This window comes from Gorilla gorilla, chromosome 16 (assembly GCF_029281585.2).
Source record: "Gorilla gorilla gorilla isolate KB3781 chromosome 16, NHGRI_mGorGor1-v2.1_pri, whole genome shotgun sequence".
Lineage (NCBI taxonomy): Eukaryota > Metazoa > Chordata > Mammalia > Primates > Hominidae > Gorilla > Gorilla gorilla.
Genome location: NC_073240.2, coordinates 69,344,301 through 69,369,722, shown reverse-complemented (window position 1 = coordinate 69,369,722; position 25,422 = coordinate 69,344,301). Strand labels below are relative to the sequence as shown.

The 25,422-nt window shown below is 38.8% G+C and overlaps 1 protein-coding gene across 4 annotated transcripts in view; it reads right to left on the bottom strand.

Annotated features, from left to right (window-relative positions):
• CORO2B (coronin 2B) overlaps positions 1–25,082 on the bottom strand; it is a 215,245-nt gene extending 190,163 nt beyond the window's left edge. Inside the window, exons 1-2 of one of the 4 annotated variants that reach the window (XM_063698656.1) lie at positions 24,876–25,082; positions 1,927–2,026 (exon numbers count right to left, since the gene is read on the bottom strand). The gene's annotated coding sequence lies outside the window, so the exon portion shown is untranslated. Of the gene's footprint in view, positions 1–1,926; positions 2,027–19,233; positions 19,474–20,073; positions 20,141–24,875 lie in introns of those variants that run through there. The other 3 variants (XM_063698655.1, XM_063698657.1, XM_063698654.1) reach the window with 3 other exon arrangements.
• Between the last annotated feature and the right edge of the window lie 340 nt (positions 25,083–25,422).

Here is a 25,422-nt window from a genome sequence, read left to right as displayed (position 1 = left end):
TGACAGGTGCAGCAAATCACCATAGCACACATTTACCTACGTAACAAACCTGCACACCCTGCACATGTACCATAGAACTTAAAAAAAATTAGCAAAAAGGCCCCAAAACTTTATTTACAAAAACAAGCAGTGGGCTAGTCTGACCCACTACAGCCATGGGCTGTAGTTTGCTAACCTCTGCCCTAAGTCATAGCAGCCAGAGTGCCCACGCTATTGCCTAGTAGTCTCTGGAGAATAATGGCCTCTCCTCTTTCACCCTCCAGATCTCATGTGAGTGTCCTCACAGCCAACTCTAATCCAGAACCACCCTCAAGGGAACTCTGGGAAATGTAGTTCTTGGCTTCTCCTCTTCAAGAGGGTGGCAGTGATGCTAAATTGACAACAGGTAATCCAGCATACCAAGGTGTCTGAATCACCTAAGATTTACAGGCCAAGGTGCCAGGATGATAGAAACCAACTTTTCAGAATCACCTATTGTTCTTTGGATTAAAACACTAGATTAGGCTTGTGTGTGAGTGACACAAAATCCAAAATAAAAGTGCTTCAGTGAGGCAATTTAATTCTGCCTCACATCAGGTAGGTTTGGGGTGGTGCTCCACAGTGGCAGGAGCTCCTTCAATCTCGATACTCCACCATTCGTGGTTTCCCTGCCAGCATCACTTCCTGGCTCCAGGTGGCTGCAGGAAGCAGGCCAACATTCCAGCCAATAGGAAGGAGGAAGGGCTGATGAAGGGCATAGCCCCTCCATTTACAAATATTTTCCAGAAAGTGTCTCTGCCACTTCTGTTTCCATGTCATTGGCCAGAGCTTAGTCACAAGGACAAACTTAGCTGCAAGACAGAATGAGAAATTGACTTTTTATTTCAGTTTTTATTCAGAAATTTAGTTTTTAGCTGGCCATGTCACAGCTAAAAATCAGTGGTCTATGACCAAGGAAGAAAAAACAAATATTAAAACACTATCAGTGGTCTTTGACATACCAAAGTATCACAATCACACTTTGCAAAGGCTAAGATTCTGAAACCACATCACGTTATTACAGGCCAGTGTTACAGAGTTGCATCATATTCTTACAGGCCAACGTTCTGAAATGCTGTGCTATTATAGACCAGGGATTCTGAATCACTTAAGATTCTCATTGGCTAAGGTTCTAGAATTAAATAGCAGTTTTTTAGGCCAAGATTCCAAAGTCACGTAAGATTCCTACAAGCCAAGATTCAAAATCACAAAACCTAATAAACCAACCTTTGCAAGTCACATGAAATTCTTGTGATCAAGCATCCAGAAATATATGAGATTTCTAAAGAACAAGTTCCAAACTCATGCAAGATTCCTACCAGCCAGCGTACATGGAGATCAAGATTCCAAAATTAAACTGAACTTCTTGTAGACTAGGCTTCCAGACTCACACAATATTCTTGTAAAGCAAGTTTCTGACGCCATACAGTGTGATTATAGTGCTATTCTGACAGCTATGATCCTGGAATCAAACATATTTTCTATTTCAAGCCAAATTTTCAGAATCACATAATGTTTTAATAAACTAAGTTTTCAGAACCATATAAGTTTATTATAAATCAAGTTTCCAGAAGCACACAAGGTTATAAAATGACATAACATTATTAAAAGCCAAAATTGCAAATCATGTATCATTTTTAAAGGTCAATGTTCCAGAATCACCTGAAGTTCTTTCAACCATTGTATCTAGAAACACACAGCATTCCTAGAGGCTAACATTCCATAAATCCATACAATTCTTACAAACCAAGTTTCCAGAATCAAACGATGTTCTTAAATAACCTGAGTTCTTGAATCCTACATACTTCTTGTAGATGACAGTCCTGGTCTCTGGTTCCTAAGTCTCCCAAATGAGCTAGCAATTGAAGTTGACTGTGTCCTCCCAAATTAAGATTCACAAAATATTACCTTTTTCAATGCCAGTGGCAGGTGCTCTCTCTCTCTCAGGAACCCCAACAGATTCTAGAAATGTCCTACGAGAGGCAGGAGGAGCAGAGTGGTATCAACACTGTATGAAAGTTTAATAATAATAATAATTAGAACAACATTTATTCAATGTCTACCATGTGCCTCATACTAAGTTCCTGACATACTTCATCTCATTTAACCACCCCAGCAACTCCGTGGTTGACTTATCTTTGTAATTAGTTATCATCAATATTCTCATTTTATAGATTAAAAAATCCAGTCTCAGAAAGATTAGGTAAATTGACTAAGGTCATACAACTATGAAGTAGCAGATTCCAAATTATAACCTTGGTTATTGATTCCAGGGCTACAGAGAGATGCCTCCAGCATTGAGGCAGAACATAGGATAAGGGTTTCTTTTATTAGGCCTCTACCTTTGGGATCAAAACTGCTAAATTCCAACAGAAACATGATCAAAGGAACCATCTGAAGAAATGATCCTTCCTCAGGGTGGGCAAAAGGTGAGGTGCCTAGGAGACTCAGAGAGGCATACATCTAAATAAGGTGGTGATATGGTGTGGCTGTGTCCCCACCCAAATCTCATCTTGAATTGTAGCTCCCATAACTCTCACATGCTGTGGGAGGGACCCAGTGGGAGATAACTGAATCATGGGGACAGTTTCCCCCATACTGTTCTCATGGTAGTGAATAAGTCTCACAAGATCTAATGCTTTTATAAAGGGAAACCCCTTTTGCATAGTTCTCATTCTCTCTTTTGTCTGCTGCCACATAAGATGTGTCTTTCGCCTTCCGCCACGATTGTGAGGCCTCCCCAGCCACATGGAACTGTGAATCCTTTAAACCTTTTTTTCTTTATAAATTACCCAGTTTTGGGTATGTCTTTATCCGCAGCATGAAAATGGACTAGTACAGCTAGTCAGGATGAAGCTTCCAGTGCATTCTCATGTAACATAACCCATTGTGTTGGAACATGTAGGAAGAACGAATGCATTGGCTAAGCAGCTGTACCCTTCAGCATGTTTTCAAAGGGTAAGTTAGCAGTCTTTAATTGGCAGTAAATAGGGAAAAGGGGATTCCTGGACTGGCTGACAGGAGTGCTCTGGTCCATTTGGCAAATAAATTCCTAAAGTGAAAGTTGAGTTCATTATCCAGTAGTTACTCATTGAGCTTCTCTTGTGTACCTGGATCTGGAGATAAAACACTATGAAGATGTTTAGGGCAAAATTTTTGTCTTTAAGAAGTGCCACTTTACCAGGAGAAATAGGTGAACAAAGATAAAACATTAGTGCAGCTAGGAGAGGACTGCATGTGTGTGCATGTGTGTATGCAAGTGTGTGCATATGTGTACACATATGTGCAGGTGTGTGTACACATATGTGCAGGTGTGTGTACACATCCATGCATGTGCGTGTGTATGTGTATGCACAAGGAGGTGGGGAAAAGAAAGCTTCATGGAAATGAAGGTGGTAAGCTGCATCTAGAAGGGCAAAAAAGAAGTCTGCTAGGTGGGGTGGTTTTGGCAGGGGTGGTGGGAGGCCTTTCTAGCCAGAGGATCCACCATTATGCAGGTTGTCCAGGGGAAAGAGTATCAGCGTGCATGGAGAACCATGAGGCACATGTCCTATCTTAGAAATAGAGCTTACGTTAGGAAGCCAGGGGTCAGGGAGAGTTTAGGGCCAGACTGGGTCTTGTTTGGATCTGTCCTGGAAGCTACAGAGAGGCACTAAACATGAGGATGTAAGGAGGCTGGGCACAACCTTGTGAGGGCTGTGATGGGAAAATGACCACAGAAAGGTCCCCACCCTTTGATTACCTTCTCTGGGATCTTGTATTTGGGGAACAGATGTTTCAGTTGAATATTCTATACTCTTGCTCTAATACATTTTCATTATGCTTGTTTTAAGAACTGTCATGTCAAAAATAATCTTTGAAAATGTTTAAGACACTGATTTTTAAAACTATGCTTGGGGAGGAATGACTACTCAACTTCCTGACCTCATTCTCTCTAGGCCCCTGCCCAAGGAGGCCCAGCCTCAGGTTTGACTTCTCTCTTTTTACCACAAAGGAGTAGCAGTTATCACTAGTCAGCTGATACTCAGTGATCCAGCTGCACTGCATCTAGCTCCACAGTCTGTCAACAACATTGGTGAGTCTATTCCAGGTCCTTCTTGGTCAGGTTTATCTGTTTATTTGTTTATGTGTCCAGCTAACAATTTTGCACATATATTACATGTCTGTTTAAGCTGCAAACCTTTTAATCCATCTCTGCTCCCTCTAGCCTAGTTGAAAGTTTCTAAATTAAATTCAGCACACAAGATTTCCACTTCTGGTTATAATACAGCAACAGAATCCACACTTACCTTTCCATCATAGTAAACTAGCAAACAGATTGAAATATATTAAATAATTTTTCAGATATTGGTTAACAGGCACCATGGAGTATGATCTCAGGGGGAAGGGAAACAAAAAGATAAGCCAAATGATTTCTGGGGATTTGTGTCTAGAGGCACATTCTGGATTGTGGTGCAGGGAAGAATATCAAGTAGAGCAGGAAGGTTTTACTGAGTTGAGAAGACAGAGATTAATGTTCAGGCACCATGAAGAAAAAGAGTTCTAAAAAGTGCAAAAGGATTTCATTGGATCTTTGCTGAATTATAAGCCATCCATGTGGAGGCTGAAACTTCATGAATTCAGGCAAAGAACAATGGTGGATTTTAAAGTTGAATAGTTCCCAGAGTTCATACAGGTAAGGAGATATTTAGGCTCCAACTAGGCAGAGTGGAAAGTTCTTATTGATTGCCCAGGGCATTTACCAGAGCTGCCCTAATAAAGATTTAAACAAGACTTGAAAGGAGGAAGCTAACCCTTTGGCAATTTACCCTCCTTCCCAACATGCTTTACACAAAGGCAACAAAATACTGAACAGCGTAATATTCACAATTAAGCTAAAGTTTAATTAAAAATTACTAGACATGCCAAGAATCAGGATAATGTGACTCAAAACTAGGAGAAAAATCAGTCAGTAGAAGCAGAAACAGAAATGACAGAGATGACAAGATTAGCAAACAAGGTCTTTAAAATGCTATTGTAAATCTGCTTAATATGTTCAAGGACTTAAATAAAAATATGAACACAATTAGGAAAAACAGAAGATACAAAAAAGTCATTAAAAAATAACCTAAAATTACTAGAGACAAAAAAATACAATATGTGAAATGAAAATTTTACTGGATGGAGTTAAGAACAGATGAGAAGAAAACATGAAGTTGAAGACACGGCAACAGAAACCATTGACACCAAAACAGAAATGCAAAAGGCTAAACAATAAATAAGCATAGCCACAATGTCTTATGGGGCAGCACCAAACAGTCTAATACATACGTAGCTAAACTACCAGAAGAAAGAAAAAAGATAGAAAAATATTTAAGAAATATTGGAGAAAATTTTCCAAATTTGATGAATAATGTAAACCCACAGATCCAAGAACCTGAATGAGTCCCAAACAGAACAAAACAAAAACAAAAAACCCCAAAGGTACATCATGATAAAATTGTTGAAAATTAGTAATGAACTTTTAAAAGCAGTTGGAGAGAAAAAGACACTATGTCAGAGGAAAATAGATTAAAATACCACAGACTTTTTGTCATAAACTATGCATATTAGAATACAATGAAAGACATTTTTAAGGTGCTAAAAGAAAAAAAATCCTGTCAACCTAGAATTCTATATTCAGTAAAAATATCCTTCAAAAACAAAGACAAACTAAATACTTTTTTTTTTCTTTGACAAAAACAAAGCTGCTAAAATTCAATCCTGGTAGACCTACACTCTGAGAAAAGCTAAAGAAAATCCTTTAGGCAGAAGTAAAATGATACTAGATGGAAACTTGGATATACTTAAAACAATAGAGAGCATTAAAAGTAGTAAATATGTTGGTAAATATAAAATATTTTTTCTTATTTTGAAAGTTCTTTCTTTCTTTCTTTCCTTTTTTGAGATACAGTTTCCTTTCCTTCCTCCCTTTATTTCCTTCCTTCCTTCCGTCCTCTCTCTCCCTCCCTTTCTTTCTTTCTTTCTTTCTTTTTTCTTTCTTTCTTTCTTTCCTTCCTTCCTTCTTTCCTTCCTTCCTTCCTTCCTTCCGTCCTCTCTCTCCCTCCCTTTCTTTCTTTCTTTCTTTCTTTCTTTCTTTCTTTCTTTCTTTCTTTCTTTCCTTCTTTCTTTCTTTCTTTCTTTCTTTCCTTCTTTCCTTCTTTCTTTCTTTCTTTCCTTCCTTCCTTCCTTCCTTCCTTCCTTCCTTCCTTCCTTCCTTCCTTCCTTCCTTCCTTCCTTCCTTCCTTCCTTCCTTTTTTGAGATACAGGTTCCCTCTTGTGCCGAGCCTGGACTGCAGCGGCATGATCTCGGCTCACTGCAACTTCCACCTCCTGGGTTCAAGTCATTCTCCTGCCTCAGCCTCCTGAGTAGCTGGGATTACAGGCACACATCACTGCGCTCGGCTTGTTTTTTGTTTTTTTTGTTTTTTTGTTTTTTGTATTTTTGTATTTTTAGTTGAAATGAGGTTTCACCAGGTTGGCCAGGCTGGTCTCAGACTCCTGACCTCAGGTGATCCACCCACCTCGGCCTCCCAAAGTGCTGGGATTATAGGCGTGAGCCACCACACCAGGACTTATTTTGAAAGTTCTTTAAAAGACAATTGAATAAGTGTATGACAATAATAGCATAAAGGATGGGTGGGGGAAATGAGAGTATAGTGTTGTAAGGGTCATGGATTGTATGTAAAAGTATGTAATTTTATTTAAAGTTGGACTATGATGAGCTAAAGATATCTATTGTAAGCCACAGAGCAACCCCTAAAAATAAAACAAAAAAGAATGAGCAAAAAGTAGATGAGACAAACAGGAAACAAACAATAAAATGGCAGATTTATACCAAAAATTACATTAACTGTAAATGGTCTAAACAATAAAGAGGCAGATTCAACTATATGCTATCTATAAGAAATCCACCTTAAATGTAAAGGTGTACATATTTTCTAAGTAAAAGGAGGAACTCAGATACACCATGAAAATAATAATCATAAGAAAACTGGTTTGACTACATTAGTATCAGAAGAAGCAGTGTTTAGAAAAAAGAATATCACTAGACATAAGAGAAATATTTAATTATAATAAAGCACACAATTTATCAAGAAGACACAAAAATCCTCAATATGTATACTCATACTAATATAGCTTCAAGAGAGATGAAGAAAAACTAACATAACTGCAAGGATAGACATTCATAATTATTGTTGGAGATTTCCATACCCCTCTCAATTATTGATAGTACAAGTAGTAGGTAAATCAACAAAGATGAAGAAGACTTGAGCAATATCACCAATTTGATCTAATTGCCATTTCTTGATTATCTACTCACCTCCACCAAAAGAATACATATTATTTTCAAGTATACATGGAGCATGTATTAAGAAAGGTCATTTTCTGTGCCATAAAAAGTCTCAGCATATATATATATATATACATACATATTATTATTATTATTATTTTTGAGACGGAGTCTCACTCTGTCACCCAGGTTGGAGTGCGGTGGCGCCATCTTGGCTCACTGCAAGCTCTGCCTCCCGGGTTCACACCATTCTCCTGCCTCAGCCTCCTGCGTAGCTGGGACTACAGGGGCCTGCCACCATGCCCAGCTAATTTTTTGTATTTTTCAGTAGAGACGGGGTTTCACCGTTTTAGCCAGGATGGTCTCAAACTCCTGACCTCGTAATCCACCCGCCTCGGCCTCCCAAAGTGCGGGGATTACAGGCGTGAGCCACTGGGCCCAGCCGTCTCAGCATATTTTTAAGGATTGAAACAAAGCATATTTTGTGACCAAAATGGAATTAAAACACAAATCAACAACAGAAAAATATCAAAAATCCTAGAATGTATGGAAATTAAACACTTCACTTCTAAGTAAACTTTAGTTCAAAGAGTAAATCACAGGGAGATTTAAAGATATTTCAACTAAATGAAAATGAAAATTCTACATAACAAAATTTGTGACATATAGATATGGTGGTGATTAATGAGAAATATGTCTTTAAATGCTCATATTAGAATGGAAAAAGGTTTTTATCAATATTCTAAGCTTTCATCTTTAGAATCAGAAGAGCAAATTACATACAATTGAGAAACTCAACAAAACCAAAAGCTGACTTTTAAAAAGATCAATAAATTGAAAAATTTGCAACAAGATTTATCTGAGAAAAAGAGAGAGTGAGCATGAGTGCTAACATAATGAATGAAAGAGGAGGCATAACTAGAGATGCTAGAGATAATAACAACACAGTAAGGGAATATAATGAATGACTTTATGTCAAAAAAATCAACAACTTAGATGAAATGGCCAATTGATAAAGGGTACAACTTAAAAAAGATAGAAAACCTAAATAGCCATATACATGTTATGAATACATTTCTTGAACGTTGTGATATCTCATCTTTAGAGTTGTTTGTGTTAACTGTTGTGACCTGTGTTGACTGACATGACTTGAAAAGAACATAAGCAAATAAAATGCTCTGACTACTTACTCCTAAATTGATAAGGATATAGACAGCAAAAAGCAGTAAATAGATTTATGCTTCCCAACATATTAAATATGATAAAAAATACTATCTCCTGACGAGCCACAGTAAGAATGTACCCACAGAGAGTCAGGGAATAAAACCCCAGCCTGCCAAACCACCTTCAAGCCACTTCCTATTGAACAACCCATGTACTTCGCTCCCTTTGTTTGTCCAGGAAACATTGGAGTGTCAGAGATCAGAAGATATCTAGTAGTTGTTGAGGCAAAGAGAAAGACTAATTTAGGATTAGTCTGCACCATTTCCACCTTTTAGGTTTGCTTTAGCCATTTAGCTTTTAAAAGAAATAAATGCATGAATTTATAAATGTTTAATTAAGCCATTTTGTCTGCTTTTCCAGTTTTGTTTCTGCTAAAATTTAAGCAAAATTGGAATTGAAACTGAAACTGGAAACTTAAATGCACCACATATTCGTTGAAGAAATTGAATTCGTAATTTAAAAGCCCCTTTCCTATCCCCAAAACACAAAATAGTCCAGACCCAGATGAACTCACTAGTGAATTCCAACAAACACTTAAGAAAGAAATACCAATTCAAAAAAAAAAAAAAAAACACTCAGAAAAAAGAGGAGGGAACATATTCCAACTCATTATGAGACCATCATGTCCCAATACAAATAAAACTACATACAGATATTACCAAAAAAGGGAAGAAAACTATAGATCAATATCACTCATGGTGATAAATCCTTACAAAACATAAGCAAATAGAACTAACAATATTTTAAGGGATAATATATCATGCAAAAGCAGGACTTATCCCAGGAAAACAAGATTGATTTGATATCCAAAAGTTAATCATTGTAATTCACCACATTAATAGAATAAAGGATAAAAACCATATATCCATCTCAATAGATGCAGAGAAAGTACTTGAAAAAACTCAGTGGTAATTTATCATTAAAATTACTAATAAACTAGGAATAGAAGAAAACTTCCTCAACTTGATAAAGAGAATATATAAAAAACGTATGACCTGATAAGGAGAATCAGTTAAAGGTAAAAGACTATATGGTTTCCTTCCAACGTCAGAAACAAGACAAAATATCTGCTTTTATTATTTCTGTTCAACATTGTCCTAAAGATCCTATCCAGTGAAATAGGCAAGAAAAAGAAATAAAAGACATCTGAATGGAAAGGAAGAAATAAACTGTCTTCATTAGCAGACAACATAATTGTGTACATAGAAAGTTCTAAAGAACATACATTTTTAAAGGTTTGAGAACTCCTAAGTGACTTGGTGACTTTAGTAAGATCACAGGATGCAAGGCCAATAAGTAAAGATCAGCTGTTTTTCTCTACCAACAACAGCAGCTAGAAACAAAAATTTACAAAATACCATTTACAGTAGCATCAATTAATAGGAAACACTTTGGGATAAATTTGACAAAATATGTGTAAGATTTATACTTTGAAAACTACAAAATACTGCTGAGAGAAATTTTAAAAGAACTAAATAAAGGGAGAGCTATAATATGTTCATGGATTGGAGTATTGCTAAAATGTTAATCCACTTCATATTGACTGATAAAATTTCCGAGGCTTTTAAAAGTAATTGTCAAGCTTAGTGTAAAATTTATATGTAAACGATTTAGAAAATCTGCAACAATTTTGAAAAAGAAAAACAAAGTTGGAGGACTTATATTACCTGATTTTCGAACTTATTACAAAGTTACAGTAATGAAGAGAGTGTGGCACTGGCATCAAATTAGTCACATAGATCAATGGAATAGAATAAAGAATCAAAAATAGACTCACAGATACATGGTCAATTGATTGTTAACATATTTCAATAAAGGAAAAGAGAGTCTTCCAACAAATGGCACTGGAATAATTAGATATTCATATGAGGAAAAAATAAACCTCACATAAAAAATGAACCCAAAACAGGAAAAAGATCTAAAGGTGGAAGATAAAACTATTAAACTGATAGGAAAAAAAAATAGAAGAAAATCTTTTCAACTTTGGGGTAAGCAAGGATTGCCTAGCTGGGAAAGAAAAATAAAAAACCCACAAAAGAAAAAATTGATAACTTGGTTTTTCTATTAGTTTGTTAGGGCTGCCATAATAGAATACCACAGACTGGGTAACTTACATAACAAGTACCTGTCGGGGGCTGTTAAGTCCAAGATCAAGGGGCTGGCAGGTTTGGTTTCTACTGAGGCCTCTGTCTTTGGTTTTCAAACAGATGCCTTCTCACTGTGTCCTCCCACGGCCTTTTCTCTCTGCACGCACCTCTCTGGTGTCTCTTCCTCTTTTTGTAAGGAAATCAATCCTACTGTAATCAATCCCATTGTATGAGGGCCCTACCCTATGACCTCATTTAATCTTGATCATCACCTTCAAGACCCTGTCTTCAAACACAGTCACACTGGAGGTTAGAGCTTCAACATAGGAATTTTGGGGGACCATGATTCTGTCGAAAACAGAACTTTAAGTTGGTGCCTTTTACTAGGTACACATACACAAAGACACTATATTTTAATAAAGTAAATAAAGAAATCTTTTTCAACATTTAAAACTTCTGCTCTTTGAAAAACATCTTCAGTAAAGGAAAAGACAAGGCACAGGCTGGGAGGAAATATTCATATAGCTGACAAAAGCTATATGTCAAGTGAACATTATATCCTGAATTTATAAAGAATACTTAGAACTCAATAATAACAAAAAATTTGAAAAATGCTCAATAGATTAAAAAAGATCGTTCCCAAAAGAAGATGCACCAATGGCCAATAAGCATGTGAAAAGATGCTCAGCATCATTAGTCATCCTGGAAATGAAAGCCTAAACCACAATGAGGTATGACTACACACCCATTAGAATAGTTAGTATTTAAAAGCTGACGATCCAAGAATTGGAAGGATGTGGAGCATTGCTGGTGACAGTCTAAAATGGTACAGCCCCTTCAGAAAATTTTAGAAATTTCTTATAAACTTAAATATATATTTATTATATGACCCAGCAATTGTACCCCTAGGCATTTACTCAAGAGAAATGAAAACGTGTCTGTATGAAGACCCATCTGTAAAAATGTTCATAACACCTTAATAAAAACCAAAAACGAAAACCAACCAAAATGTACATGCATAAACTGGTGAGTGGATAAATAAATTGTGGTACATGCATATAATGGAATCATGCTCAACCATAAAAAATGACTATTGATACATGAAACCACATGGATAAGTCTCAGAATAATTACGCTGAATGAGAGAAGCCGGGTGTGAAAGAGTACATACTTATGACTTCATTCATTTGAAACTCTAGAAACTCCAGAAATAACAAATCTGTGTTCCAGTGACAAAAAGCTGATCAGTGGTTGCCTTAAGCTGGTTGTAAGAGTGATTGATTTGGGACACAACATATGCAAACTTTTTGGGCAGAAGAAGTGTTTTATATCTTGATTTTGATGTTGTACATGAATGTATACATTTGTAAAAACTCATCGCACTGTCAGCTTTAAGTTGGTGCATTTTAACACATTATAATTTAATAAAGTAAATAAAGTTGATTAAAATTATTTTTTAAAAATCCAGCAAGCCCAGTTTGACTCTCTGCCCAGCAGCTTATTTTGTAAACAAAGTTGATAATTTTGACCCATTTTGGGGGTTTTGGTTTCTGTTCTGGGGATAGATATGAATTAGGCCGAATTTGAGACAAGAGTCTGGAGATTTTGACTGAGTGAGCAAGTAGCAGAAATTACATTTCTACTTTTTAACAAATGAAAAATATTTTCACTAAACCCTGCAAAAGGCTCTGTCAAGAATCGAGTTAGCCTCAGCTGGGTAACTTACAAAGCCTTCTTGAGTCCTCCCATGACCCAGAATAAGGGGAAACTGTCCTTTTCCAAATTCTGACAGACTCACTAGTAATTTGCTTCAAAACATCTGTAGTCCTTCCTGACTTTTCCAACAATGTTTCACAGAAAGCTCTTCTTTTCTTTTCAAAATGCTTCAGAATTTACTTTGAAAATGAAGTTTGTATCTGTCCCCCATCCCCCTGGAATTTTGAGTGACTTATTTCAGAACTGGCTTCAATTTACATGCCTGTCATTTTAGACCATAATAAGCCCCATTAACTGTTATATGATGTCAGTTTGCTTTATTTTTGTTTTTGGGGTTTTTTAGGGGGAATGGGAGGAGGGTTAAGCTGCCTGTCTGAGAGTGGCAGATTTGGCTGATTTAGTTATACCCAGATGTGCCTAAATATAAGACAGAGAGGAATAAATACTGAGTAGGAGTTTTAGTGAATTTATGTTGTATTTCTCATAAATTCCTGTGGGTTCCTTTTGGCACCAGAATTTAATTTATTATTCTCTGTTTCTTTTTAAATAAAATCTGATGCAACAGTTAAGGGCTAGGCTCAGGCTGGGAGCCTCTGCCTCTGATCAGCTGCTGCAACATAATATAAATTAATTCAGCAAGTAATACCAGAGCATCTACTGTGTATTTAGACCTTTAGTGAGTCCCGTGGAGTGTTCAGGAAAATGTTCTGGCTTCAGGGAGCCTCCAACAGAAAAGAAGCATAAATGGTGACTAGACTTTGAGCTGGAAGAGCTAAATTTTAGTTAGGCCTCCTCTACCTAATTACCAGCCTTAGAAGAATTTATTTAACTTCTTTGTTAAAGAAATTTTTATGAGCTTCAATGTCTTCATTTGCAAAATGCAAAAAATATCCCTACTTTCTCCACAGTATCAAGGCAGGGTTCAAAGAAGGGAATGCTTAGCATGGCACTTTTAAAAAGGTACATGCAATAAAATGGTGAAGTTCATTTATTAGAGTATGATTGGGGAGATAAGCCCATCTTATCTCAGCAAAAAGTGCATGAAAGAATTTATGATTTAGTTATTTCCTCATAGAACAGCAAAAAGGGATTAGGGAAAACAATAGATTTTTATTAATATTAATATCATTAAAACAAGATTTTAAAAGCTACAAGAGTCATACTTTTACTTCTGGTTACAATAAAGTAACTTGTGTCAGACCAAAGTTTCTAGTGAAATAAACTAAAAAAGCTGGATTTTTTCTTTTCTTTTTTTTTTGAGACAGGGTTTTGCTCTGTTGCCCAGGCTGGAGTGTAGTGGTGCAATTATGGTTCACTGCCACCTCCTGGGCTCAAGAGGTCCTCCCATCTCAGCCTCCCAAGTAGTTGGGACTGCAAGCATGCACCACCACACTCAGCTAATTTTTAAATTTTTTATAAAAATGAGGTCTCACTATGTTGCCCAGGCTGGTCTTGAACTCCTGGGCTCAAGCAATCCTCCCACCTTGGCCTCCCAAAGTGCTTGGATTATAAGCATGAGCCACTGAGGCCAGCCTTGGAAAAAATATTTTTAAAAATATCTTTGAAGAATTGTAGGACACACAAGGCAACCACTATTTAAGGGGCCAAGATTTTGGAGAAAAGAAAGAAAGTTCTTTGAAAGATCTCAATATCTGGTCATTACTTTTCCCCTTGGGATATGGGAGTCTGCAGGGCCTGGTAGGGTTTACCCACAAAGAGGCAGAGAAGCCAGCAGAGCTTTAGGCTATCTGATAGAGCAGAGGAACAAAAAAGGACAGTTCTAGGCTCCCAAGGCAGCTGACTTGAGGAGCCAAGGTCCAAGAGACAATGGAGGCACAGAAAACTAAACCTGACAGTTAGCATTTTTCCACTTGAGGTATTTGTCAGTTCTTGGCTGTGCAGGGTGAGAAGCTAAGAAACTAAACAAAAGGTAGTTGGGAAACCTTTCATGGTCTCTGGGAGACAAAAATTGGAATTTAGGGCTGGGTACAGTGGCTCATGCCTATAATCCCAGCACTTTGGGAGGCTGAGGAGGGAGGATTGCTTAAGCCCAGGAGTTCAAGACCAGCCTGGGCAACATAGGGAGACCCCCATCTCTACAAAAAATTAAAAAATTAGTTAGGCATGGAGTCATGTGCCTGTGGTCCTAGCTACTTAGGAAGCTGAGGTGGGAGGATCACATTGAGCCTGGGAGGTTGAGGCTGCAGTGAGCCATGATTATGCCATTCCACTCCATCCAGCTTGGGTGACAGAGTGAGACCCTGTCTCAAAAAAAAAAAAAAAAAAAAAAAAAGAAAGAAAGAAAAGAAAAAGAAAGAATTTAGGATTTTCTAAGAATGAGTGGCTGACCCAAGAAACATCCCTGGACCTGGATGGCTGTACTCTTGGAGGAAAAATGACAAGAGAAAGAACAAATTTGGAAAGGCTAAAACCAACTTCAAGTCATTTCAGCCCTTGATTGAATGGAGGTAAACAAACAGCCCCTACTCTAAATGCGTGCCAGAGAATAGAATGAACCCTCTATAGAAGAAGATGTTATCATCCAAAGTCTCCACATGTTTTAATATAAACTCTCAAGCATTCAATAAAAAATAGTAAGTATTCCAAGTTACAAGACCAAGAGAAAAAACAGGCAAGAAAAACACACAGGAAAAATAAACCCATATGTGACTTACATATTAGGGTTATTGGACACTAAAACAACTGTGATTAATATGCTCATAAAAAGATATAACAAGATGAAGAATTTTGCTTGAGAACAACAATCTATTTTTAAAAATCAAGCAAATTCCAAAACTGAAAAGGAATATAATTGATGAAACCAGCCTGACCATCATGGTGAAACCCCATCTCTACTAAAAATACAAAAATTAGCCAGGCATGGTGGCATGCACCTGTAATCCCAGCTACTCAGGAGGCTGAGGCAGGAGAATCGCTTGAACCCAGGAGGCGGAGGTTGCAGTGAGCCGAGACTGTGCCACTGCACTCCAGCCTGGGTGACAGAACGAGACTCCATCTCAAAAAAAAGGAAGAAAGAAAAAGAACTCAATAGATGGCTCAACAATAGATTGGCACAGCTGAAGAGGATTAGTTAAGTTGTGCTTAAAGAGCATATAAGAGATATATGAGACATGGTGGAGAGTTTGAATATTAATACAATTGGAGTCTCAGACGAGAAAGAGAGAAGAATGGAGAAGAAGTGGTATTTAAAGAGATATGGAAATAATGACTAAGAATTTTCCAACAATGCCAAGACATCAAGCTAGAGATTCAAGAGTACTACAAAGTCCAAGCAAGAAAGAAAATGACATCTAGAAACATCATTGTGAATCTTTGAAAATTACAGATAAAGAGAATATTCTTTAAAGGAGTCCATGGGGCAGGCATGGTGGGTCATGCCTGCCATCCCAGCACTTTGGGAGACTGAGGTGGGAGGATTGCTTGAGTCCAGGAGTTAAAGACCAGCCTGGGCAACATAGGGAGACCTTGTCTCTACAAAAAATTTTACAAATTAGCCGGGTGTGGTGGCACATGCCTGGTCTGTAGTCTCATCTACTTGAGAGGCTTTCGTATTTTTTTCATTGGAGACGGGGTTTTGCCATGTTGGCCAGGCTAGTCTCAAATTCCTGACCCATCTACTTGCTTGAGCCTGGGAGGTCGAGGCTGCAGTGAGCCACTGCTGCACTCCAGCCTGGGTGACAAAGTGAGAAAAAAAAAAAAAAGAAAAAAGAAAAGAAAAGAAAAGAAGTCTATAGTGAAAAGACACATACCTTCAAAAGCACAATAAAAAGATGAAAGCCAGAAGACAATGGAATGATATCTTCAAATTTATAAAATAAAAATAATTGACAATCTAGGATTCTATACCCAGTGTAAAAACTTTCAAAGTGTATGCAAAATAAAGTTATTTCTAGACAGGCAAGAGTAAAATGACCCTAGATGGCAAAAAAGGAAATGTAAGAAGGAATGAAGAACAACGGAAAGGGTGAATATGTGGGTACATCTAAATAAACATTGACTTTACAAGAAAATAATGTAATGTGACATTCAAAATATATATAGAACTAAAATGTAGACAATAATAACACAAAAAGAAGGGGAATGAGTTAAAATGTACCAAGCTTGTGGCATTGTCCAGAATTTACAAAAGTACTACTTTATATCAGATTCTAGTAAGTTAAGTAATCTATGGCAATCTCTAAAATAATAGTAACAGAATGTAAAACTGACAAACTAATGGGGGAGATGGAATAATGAAAAATAGCTTATTAATTCAAAAGAAGGCAAGAAAAGGGAACATAAAACAGGTCTAGGAAAAATAGAAAACAAATAGTAAAGATGGTAGATGTAAAACCAAACTTATCAACCAAAGAACTAAATACTCCAATTAAATGTAAATGAATTAAATACTTCATTTAAAAGACAAAAGTTTTTTTTTTGAGATGGAGCCTTGCTCTGTCACCCAGGCTGGAGTGCAGTGGCGTGATCTTGGCTCACTTCAACCTCCACCTCCCAGGTTCAAGTGATTCTCCTGCCTCAGCCTCCCAAGTAGCTGGGATTACAGGTGCATGCCATCATGGCTGGCTAATTTTCGTATTTTTTTCAGTGGAGACGGGGTTTTGCCATGTTGGCCAGGCTAGTCTCAAACTCCTGACCTCAGGTGATCCACCCGCCTCGGCCTCCCAAAGTGCTGGGATTACAAGCATGAGCTACTGCACCCGGCCAAAGCTTTTAAGACTGGATTTTTAAATGCTATGCTGTTTACAAGGGTCCTTAAATATTAAGCTGAACCACATTAATGTGCCGATAGTCAACCATATTTGACTTATAAGAATAGCAGTTTCTTATAGTTCAACCTAAGATGAGGGCATAGTGAAGCTGAAAGTAAACGGATAGAAAAATATACCCTGTGAACTGTAACCAAGAGAAAGTAGAGTTTAAGGCAAGAAGCATTTCTAAGCATTTAAGAGAGACATTTCATAATGATAAAAGTGCTAGTCCATCAGGAAGATACAACTTTTCCAGATTTTTATGTATTTAACGCCATAGCTTCAAATTACATGGAGCAAAAATTAACAGGAGAAATAGACAAAAATCACTATTTTAAGAAGAGACTGTAATATACCTCTTTCAGTAACTGATGGAACAAGCAACAGCAAAAAAATCTATAAGGATATAGATCTGAACAATGTAACTAGGAAAATTCACCTAATCGCATACACGGAAGCTATGCTGTCCCTAACATCCATAGAAAACGCATTCAAATGTACATGAAACATTTATCAACACTGATCACATGCTAGCCCATAAAGCAGATTTCAACACATTTCAAATGGCGGAAATGATTCAAAGTTTGTTTTTTGACCACAGTGGACTAAATCTAGGAATCAATAATGAAAGAATAACAAGAAAATTACTAGATGTTTGAAAATAAAGCATCATGCTTCATATAATACATAGATTTTAAAAATCACAACAGAAATGAGAAAATAGTTTGAATTGAATGCTATGATAAATACTATATATCAAAACTTATGGAACTAAAGCTGTGCTTAGTGGAAAATGTATGACTTTAAATGCTTATATTAGAAAAAGTGAAAGGCTGAAATCAATTTATCTAACATTTATCTCAAGATACAGCTAAAGCTATGCTTAGAGAGCTATGTATAGCCTGAACTTCATGTATTAGAAAAGAGAAAACGCTGAAAGTCACTTATGTAAGTATCTATCCTAAGACATTAGAAAAAGAATGGCAAGCTATACAAATAGCAAATAGAAGGAAATAATAGAAATAAGAGCAGACATTAATGAAATAGAGTATAAACAACAAAGGAAAATCATCAAAATCAAAACTTGGTTGTTGGAAAGACTAATGAAATTGATAAACCTCTAGAAAAACTAAGCAACGAACAAAGAGGGAGAGCAAAAAATCATCAATATGAGTAATGAAAAGATAAATATTAATGAATTTATACAGGTTATATAGCAGAATGGTATGAGTGCACCTTCTAAAATCAGACTGCCTAGAGCTTTGGGGTTTAAAATAGAATTAATAGTATAGAATTACCTATGATAATGTAGAATTAACCTATCTGACAGTTTTGGTAAATTCTTGGTCATTATCTTTTCAGATATGACTTTTGCCCTATTTCCTCTTTTTCATTTTTCTGGGACTTCAACCAACCACACATGCTTATACATGTGTGCTTGTGTGCATTTGTACGCTTTCTGAAGGTCTTCTCCTTAGCCCTTGTCTGTCCTGGCCACATTTTCTGCAGGCTACTGGGCTTGGGTTTCCCCAGAGGTGCCCACAGGATGTGTTTGCCCTGGGGTGTGGAGCAGCCGCAGCTGAACAGTTTTGCCACCCGCAAGGGCTCCTGTGCACATGTGCAGGACTGTGCATCTGGGTCAGGGGCTCCTGAGTGTGAGGCAGTCCTGGGCCGTGCATACTCTGCTTTGCTCCTGTATGTGCAGGTTCGGGCCTGGAACAAGGCAACTGGGGCACGTTATCTGAAATCACTGTCTAGAGAGCAGAGACCCAGTCCAGGCTCCTCCTCATAAACTAGAGGTCTTCCAGGGTGCTGAACCAGGGGTCTGGAGTCCTTGGGCCTGAGGGACCAAGAGCAGATGACTTGCTCTGGGTCTTGCTCATCAGTGTTTATGGCTGTCAAGAAAAGGACCCTCTTTCCTTCAGCAGCCCCCCACCGCCTCTCCATCAGAAAGGAGCAAGGGAGGGCATCACAGGGTTCCCAGGAAGCCCCTGGGGACCCTAGGGTAGAGATCAGCCCGAAGCCTGTTTCTCCAGTCACAGCCAAAGCTATGCCCAGAAGGCCCCAAGTCTGGCAGCAAGGGTGCAGTGCTGCTGACTGGACTCACCTTGGAAGGCAGAAACGGGATGCTGCTTCCCAGGGAGCAAGGGGGAAGAGAGCCAAAGGGAGGAGGAGAGAAGAGAGTAGGGAGAAGGTAGAAGGGCTGAAAATGGAAATGGGCAGGGAACAGAAAATGGGGTGGGAGTGGGCAAGACAGAAGGCAGGGAATGAGGACAGGGGAGGGAAGAAGAAAGGAGAGGGAAGCAGGAAAGGAAGAGCTCGGTCCTCATCGCTGCCACCCACGCCTTTCATGTGCTGCCTCAAGACGATTTGCATTTTACCAGGGATGGTGCCTGGAATCCTGCAGCATAAAGCACTCATGATGGTATTTCAGGCACAGGGCTCTCAGATGCAGGAGCCTGCCCTCAATCCACATCTTGGAGGCCTTGAAAAGCTTTCCTGCCTAGGCTTAGGATTTGCTCCAGGAAGCCAGAGCCTATCCACTGGCAGCTGAGAGCTAGAAATGGGAGAAGCTTTTCTTGTGTGTTTTCAAAAGGCTTTGCTCTTTCAAAACAACTTTTCAACGAGGACCTTGAAAACCAGGATTACTCTCAAAGGATAAAACTACCTTCCCCCAGCCCTGTGTTCCAGATTGCAAAAACTTCTCTTGCCCTGGGATCTTGGGCTCAGACCCTCCCCTGGCCTTATGAGGGTACATGCAGTTTGAGGAATATCCTTTCACAGTCAGGACAACCAGATTAATAATAAATCACCATCCGGCATGTATGGTTTGGCTCGGAGGCCGTTCTGGGAATGGGGATTCAAGGCAAAAGAATCTGGCCTAATGGTTTTTCCAGTCCTGTGTTTTCACAATTCTGGCCTTCAGAGACCCCCATTTGCTCCTCACCTCTCCAGGCCTTTAGCGACCATCCTCCTCTCCCTGTGTGCTCAGACTCTAGGACTTAAGCTGGTCTGTGGCCTGAGAGGCTGGATGGAGGAGGCAGTCCCTTCTGTCTGGAGGAGGAGCAGTAAGCACTGCCCAGTTGCAGAACAGAGCACTCCAGCCGGGCCACCAGGCGGCAAGGCGAAGGCGGATTTCCAAGTGGAAGGCAGTGAGAACTATGTTGGAATCCACCTCCAGAGTCACGGAATTTTTTTTAAAATGTGCTTTTCAAACACATACTTTGAAAAAATATTTAAAGGCAGGGGAAATTAATTAGGGCCCTTTGTGCTGGAATCGCCTTCCACAGCGTTCCTTCAGCAAGAGAAGTAAAAATAGAACCTGTGAGAGTTTGAAAATGCACTGCTCACAAAGATCATATTTAAGAGCCCAGCTAGGCATGACTATTCAAATAGGAAGAATGGAGCTAATTATTTCCATCACTGCAGGGGGGAAACAGTGGCCGTCTTCTTGGGGTCATTGGAAACAGCCTGAAAACAGGAAAAACCCTCAGGAGGCTGAGAGGAGAAGCCTTTCCAAGGGACAGACCCTGCTTGTGCCCCTTAGAATAATCATCACTTTTGTCCTAACTTTGTTACTGATAAAGAGTGAGGAAATCAGGAAAAATGAGTGGAGAAAAGGAAAGCATTTGGAGGATATTAAAAGTCCCTCCTATTTATGCAACAACTTGACTTTTTTTTTTTTTTCTTTTACACATTTTCCCATTCATTTGCTCCTCAACTAACCCCAGGAAGTAGGCTTGGTAGGCATTTTCATTTTCCACAAAAGAGAATGCTTGATGAGCCCAAAGTTACACAAAGATGTCACTGGCAGGCTGGGTAAGGCCCAGAAGTCAGGTGGTCTGACTCCCACCTGGCAAAGTTTCAGTGTGACATGGTGGCGTGAGTGTGGGCTTCAGAGTCAGGAAAGTCTGAGATGAGGTCTGGGATCAACCACTTACTGGCAAGTCACTCCCGCTCTCAGCCTTGGTTTCCACATCTGTAATATTTTTCCTGGGACCTTAGGACCTAAATAGGTTCCCTTTTAAGGGCTGTCATGAAGATGAAGTGAAACGATTTGTCTAAATAACTCAGCACAGTGCATGGCCAATAAAAAGCACTCAGTCAGCGGTTGTTACCATTGTTATCATTGTGCTGGGTGATGAGAACAACAGGAGAACATTCTGGAGAAGGGAAGGATAAAGCAGCCATCAGAAACAGTCCGCTCAGAGGCATCCAGTGTCACAGCACAAGTCCTAAAGCAGGAGTCATGCGACCTTGGGTAAATTATACAGTCTTTAAGACTCCATATTCTCATCTGTAAAATGGGCATCGTGATATCTTCTATGACTGGGGCAAGGCCATGTGTTCCCCATACCATTTCTGCTTCCTGGGTTCACAGTAGAAATGACATTTTCCAACTCCCTTGTAAGATCAAGAGCCCTGCAATGATCACCTTTTGTAGTCATTGTCATCATCATCAACATCATCACCATCCCCCACTCTGTAATAGCACTTTACAATTTTCACAGTAAATTTCAACATTTTATCCCATTTCATTCTTACAGAAATTCTGATTCCTATTTTATAAACAAGAAAACTAAGTTTGAAGAGAGCAAATGACTTTGCCCACTCTATGGAGGGAGAAGCAGGACTCAAACACAGGACCCTTGCCTCCACATAGCAGTGCCCCTGGGTAGCACACTGGGGCACCTTCAGACTTGCCCTAAACAGTCTGACTTGCCCTAAACAGATTTTCCTCCGTGGCCTCTCCTCCCTTCCTAGGTTAGCCCCCCGGCCAGCCTCTAGGGAGGTAGGTGGGAGCAGGGGGTGTCTAGCTCTGGATGAGCTGGGCAGGGCTGACTCCCAGCAGGGCTACCTTGCTGTGTTGGAAGCAGAGTGATAGGCAGTCCCAGAGCTCTAAGTAGAGCCCGTATGAGAGGCAGTGCCAAGGTTTGCCATGGCCTGGGGTGCTAAGACGGATCTGTCTAGAGCACATACTGTAAAGACACCCAGAACAAAAGCCGTTTGACCAAAGGGATCCGGCATGGGGATCCTTGCACAGTGTAGTGTAGTGAGAGCTGCTCACCTTGGCTATGAAATGACCTCAACCTTGGCCACAAATGGACCCTTAAAACCAGGCACAAACCAGCTCCAAACCTCAGTCACAGGCTGACCACAAACCCAGTTATAGTTACCCCACCTAGAGACTGACTCCAAGCATGAACCATACTTGAATATTGACCCCAATCCTCAAAGGCTACAGCTCAGTGCCATGAACTAACCACTCCCTGACCACAGACTGACATCTAACCCTGGCCCCAGATTGGCTTATTGTACCCTGGCCAGATTGACCCTAGAGCAGCAGCTCTCAAGCATGTGCCATTGGTCATATAAGACAGAGGGGACAGGTGGGTCAGCCCAGCACATCTTCTCTCAGAACACTTAGACCCCCAGAGGGTTGGGGAGGGAGACCCAGGGTCATCTCTGTAAATGCATATATAACCAGAATTGTGCAATTTGGCATTTCATTTCTGTTTGATAATACTTGGTACCTTCCTTATATTACCATATTCCAATTGTAAGAAGCACAATTGAACATTTCTGTAATGAGGGTGTGTTTATAATCAATGAAGCCTTGTGAGTTGCTGTTGGCCTGGTAGTTGCTGTGATGTTGTTGTACATGTAGGAATCTGTCCATGGCTTTTCATGTCATTGGTGCTTCAACTCTGCAGTTTTTCATGGTTGGCACCATAGGTATTCAGCTCAATTACTGTTTAAAGTATCTTTTAAAAACAACAACAACATGGCTTTTTAATTGACAGTCACTCAGCCATTTCTAAGTAGGTGTAGTACTACCTTTCAGAACTCACACTGGCAAGTATAAAAAGATGACTTAAAGCGAAGTGAGGACAAAATCACATTCTGCATACTAACCTATTTCTTTTTGTCTCCCTTTAAGGTGCTAAACTTGCACCTCATGTCCACTCAGTAACAAGTATTGGGATGTAGAGCACAGCCTCACTCAGCTCTGAAAGGTAATACAGCCTGTGAGGGTGTGAGCCAGTGGCCTTTGCAATTGTGGATCTTGAGCTCTGCTCTCAGCAGATTTCAGATGTAACCATTTGTTAACTGTACTGAAGGCGTGTCCTTAAGAAGAAAGTGTTCAAATTAAAAAAGCTGCTGCCAGAAAAATATATATATATTATCTGACCTTTAAACAAAAAGGTACTATGCTCAGAGAAAGACATGGTAAGAGGGCAGCAGATGGCAATTTGATTTTAATGGAAGAAGTTGGAAGAATGATAATAATTTTCCCATTTTTCTTCACAGTAACAACTGAATGTTTTACAAGACCCAAGAAACATTATAAGGAGAGTATAAGAAAAGTATAGATGATTTCACTTATTACCCTAGTTACAACTCTTCATAAAATATGAGTAAATTATTTTTAAAATAGCAAATCATGACTAAGAAGGGTTTACTTCAGGAATTTAAGAATGGTCCAATATCAGAAAAATCTATCTGTGTATTTCACCACATTAATAAACTAAGGGAGAAAAATCACATGATATCTAAACAGATGCAAAAAAATATTTTAAAAGTTCAACATCGCTTTATGATAAAAACCCTCAGATACTAAAAATAGACAAGAACTTCTTTAATTTGAGGATGGCTCTCTACTAAAATCCTACAGCAAATATACCTAAGAAAATGTTTAAAATTTTAGATACATTCTTCTTATGTTTAGGTACAAGATAGGAATGACTATTATTATTCAGTGTATTACTAGAGGGCCTGGCCAATGCAATAAAATAAGAAAAAGAAATGAAGATTGTAATATAACTGTCGTAATGGAGGCGATAAAACTATCAACTGTGGATAATATCATGATCTGCAAATGAAAACTAACAATCCCACACAACTTATAGAGCTATGATAAATAGTTCTTCAAGAGAGCTTGTTAGAAGATCAACCTAGGTAATTCATTAGCACTTCTCTAAAATAGCAGTAAATTAGAAAAGTAGAAAATAAACTTCTAGTCAAAATAGCAGCAAATTTACAAGTCATCTAGAAAAGTGTAAAATTAACAAGACATTTGTGGATCAAATTGTAAAACTTTATAACAAAGATAAATACTAACTGGATGCAAAAGGTAAATCTAAAAAACTTATAGAAGACATGCTAAGAATAGTAAGACAATCCAAGAATATCTGCGACTGGGGCAATGCTTTTGTTTGCAAGGCCCCAAAGGTATAAACTTTAAAAGAGAAAAGCGATTATTTGTCTACATCAAAACTAGCATTTTTGTTCAATAAATAACACAATGTGCAAAGTTAAATGATAACTTGGGAGAAAACACTTTAAATGAATAAAACAGACTAGATCTGAAAAAAGACATAAGAAACTCGCCAATCAACAAGATGACACAACCCAATGTCAATCAGGAAACTTAGCTTTGAGAGAAAAATGTAAGGAAGTGTAAGAGCTAATACACAATAACATTTATGTCAGTTAAAAACATATACACATAACAGCACTGTATATTTCCCATGTCTCTAAAAACATATATTAGATATCTAAAGACATGTATTAAATACATTGGAATTAAATATGGTTCATGCTTGGACTGAATGAGGAGGGGAATTAGACTACTTTGGGGAATAAAAGCAAAAAGTAAAACAAAACAAGACGGGGGATGTATTTTCCTATTGTGGTCATAACACATTTCCACAAAATTAATGGCTTAACACAACACAAATTTATTACCTGACAAGTGCTGGAGGTCAGAAATGCAAAATCAGTTTCACTGGGCTAAGGTCAGCTGTCAGCAGGGCTGATTCCTCCTGGAGGCTCTGAGAAAAAACTGGCTTCCTTGTCTTTGCCTTTCCTTGTAGAGACTGCCTGTATTTCTTGGCAGATGACCACTTTCCTCCCCTCTCTAGCCAGCAGTACTGCTTTGTCACATCTCTCCCTCTGACTGTGCCTTGGGCCTCCCGTTATAAGAACCCTATGATGACCTTGGCCCCACCCAGATAATCCAGTATCATCTCCCATCCTTCACTTAATCACATCAGCAAAGTCTGTTTTGCTGTATGAATTAATACATTCCCAGGTTCCTGGACATGGAGATATTTGGGGGGCCATTATTCTACCTACCACAAGGACCTTGCATGGATAGATAATGATGGGATCCCAGGCATCCAAGAGAGTAATTTCCTTCATTCTCTGTAGTTCAGCGTTAATAGAACAGTGCTCTGTCGGGAGGGGAGGTGTGCTGGGACAGTGTATGTTATTGGAGCTGTGTCCCTCTTGG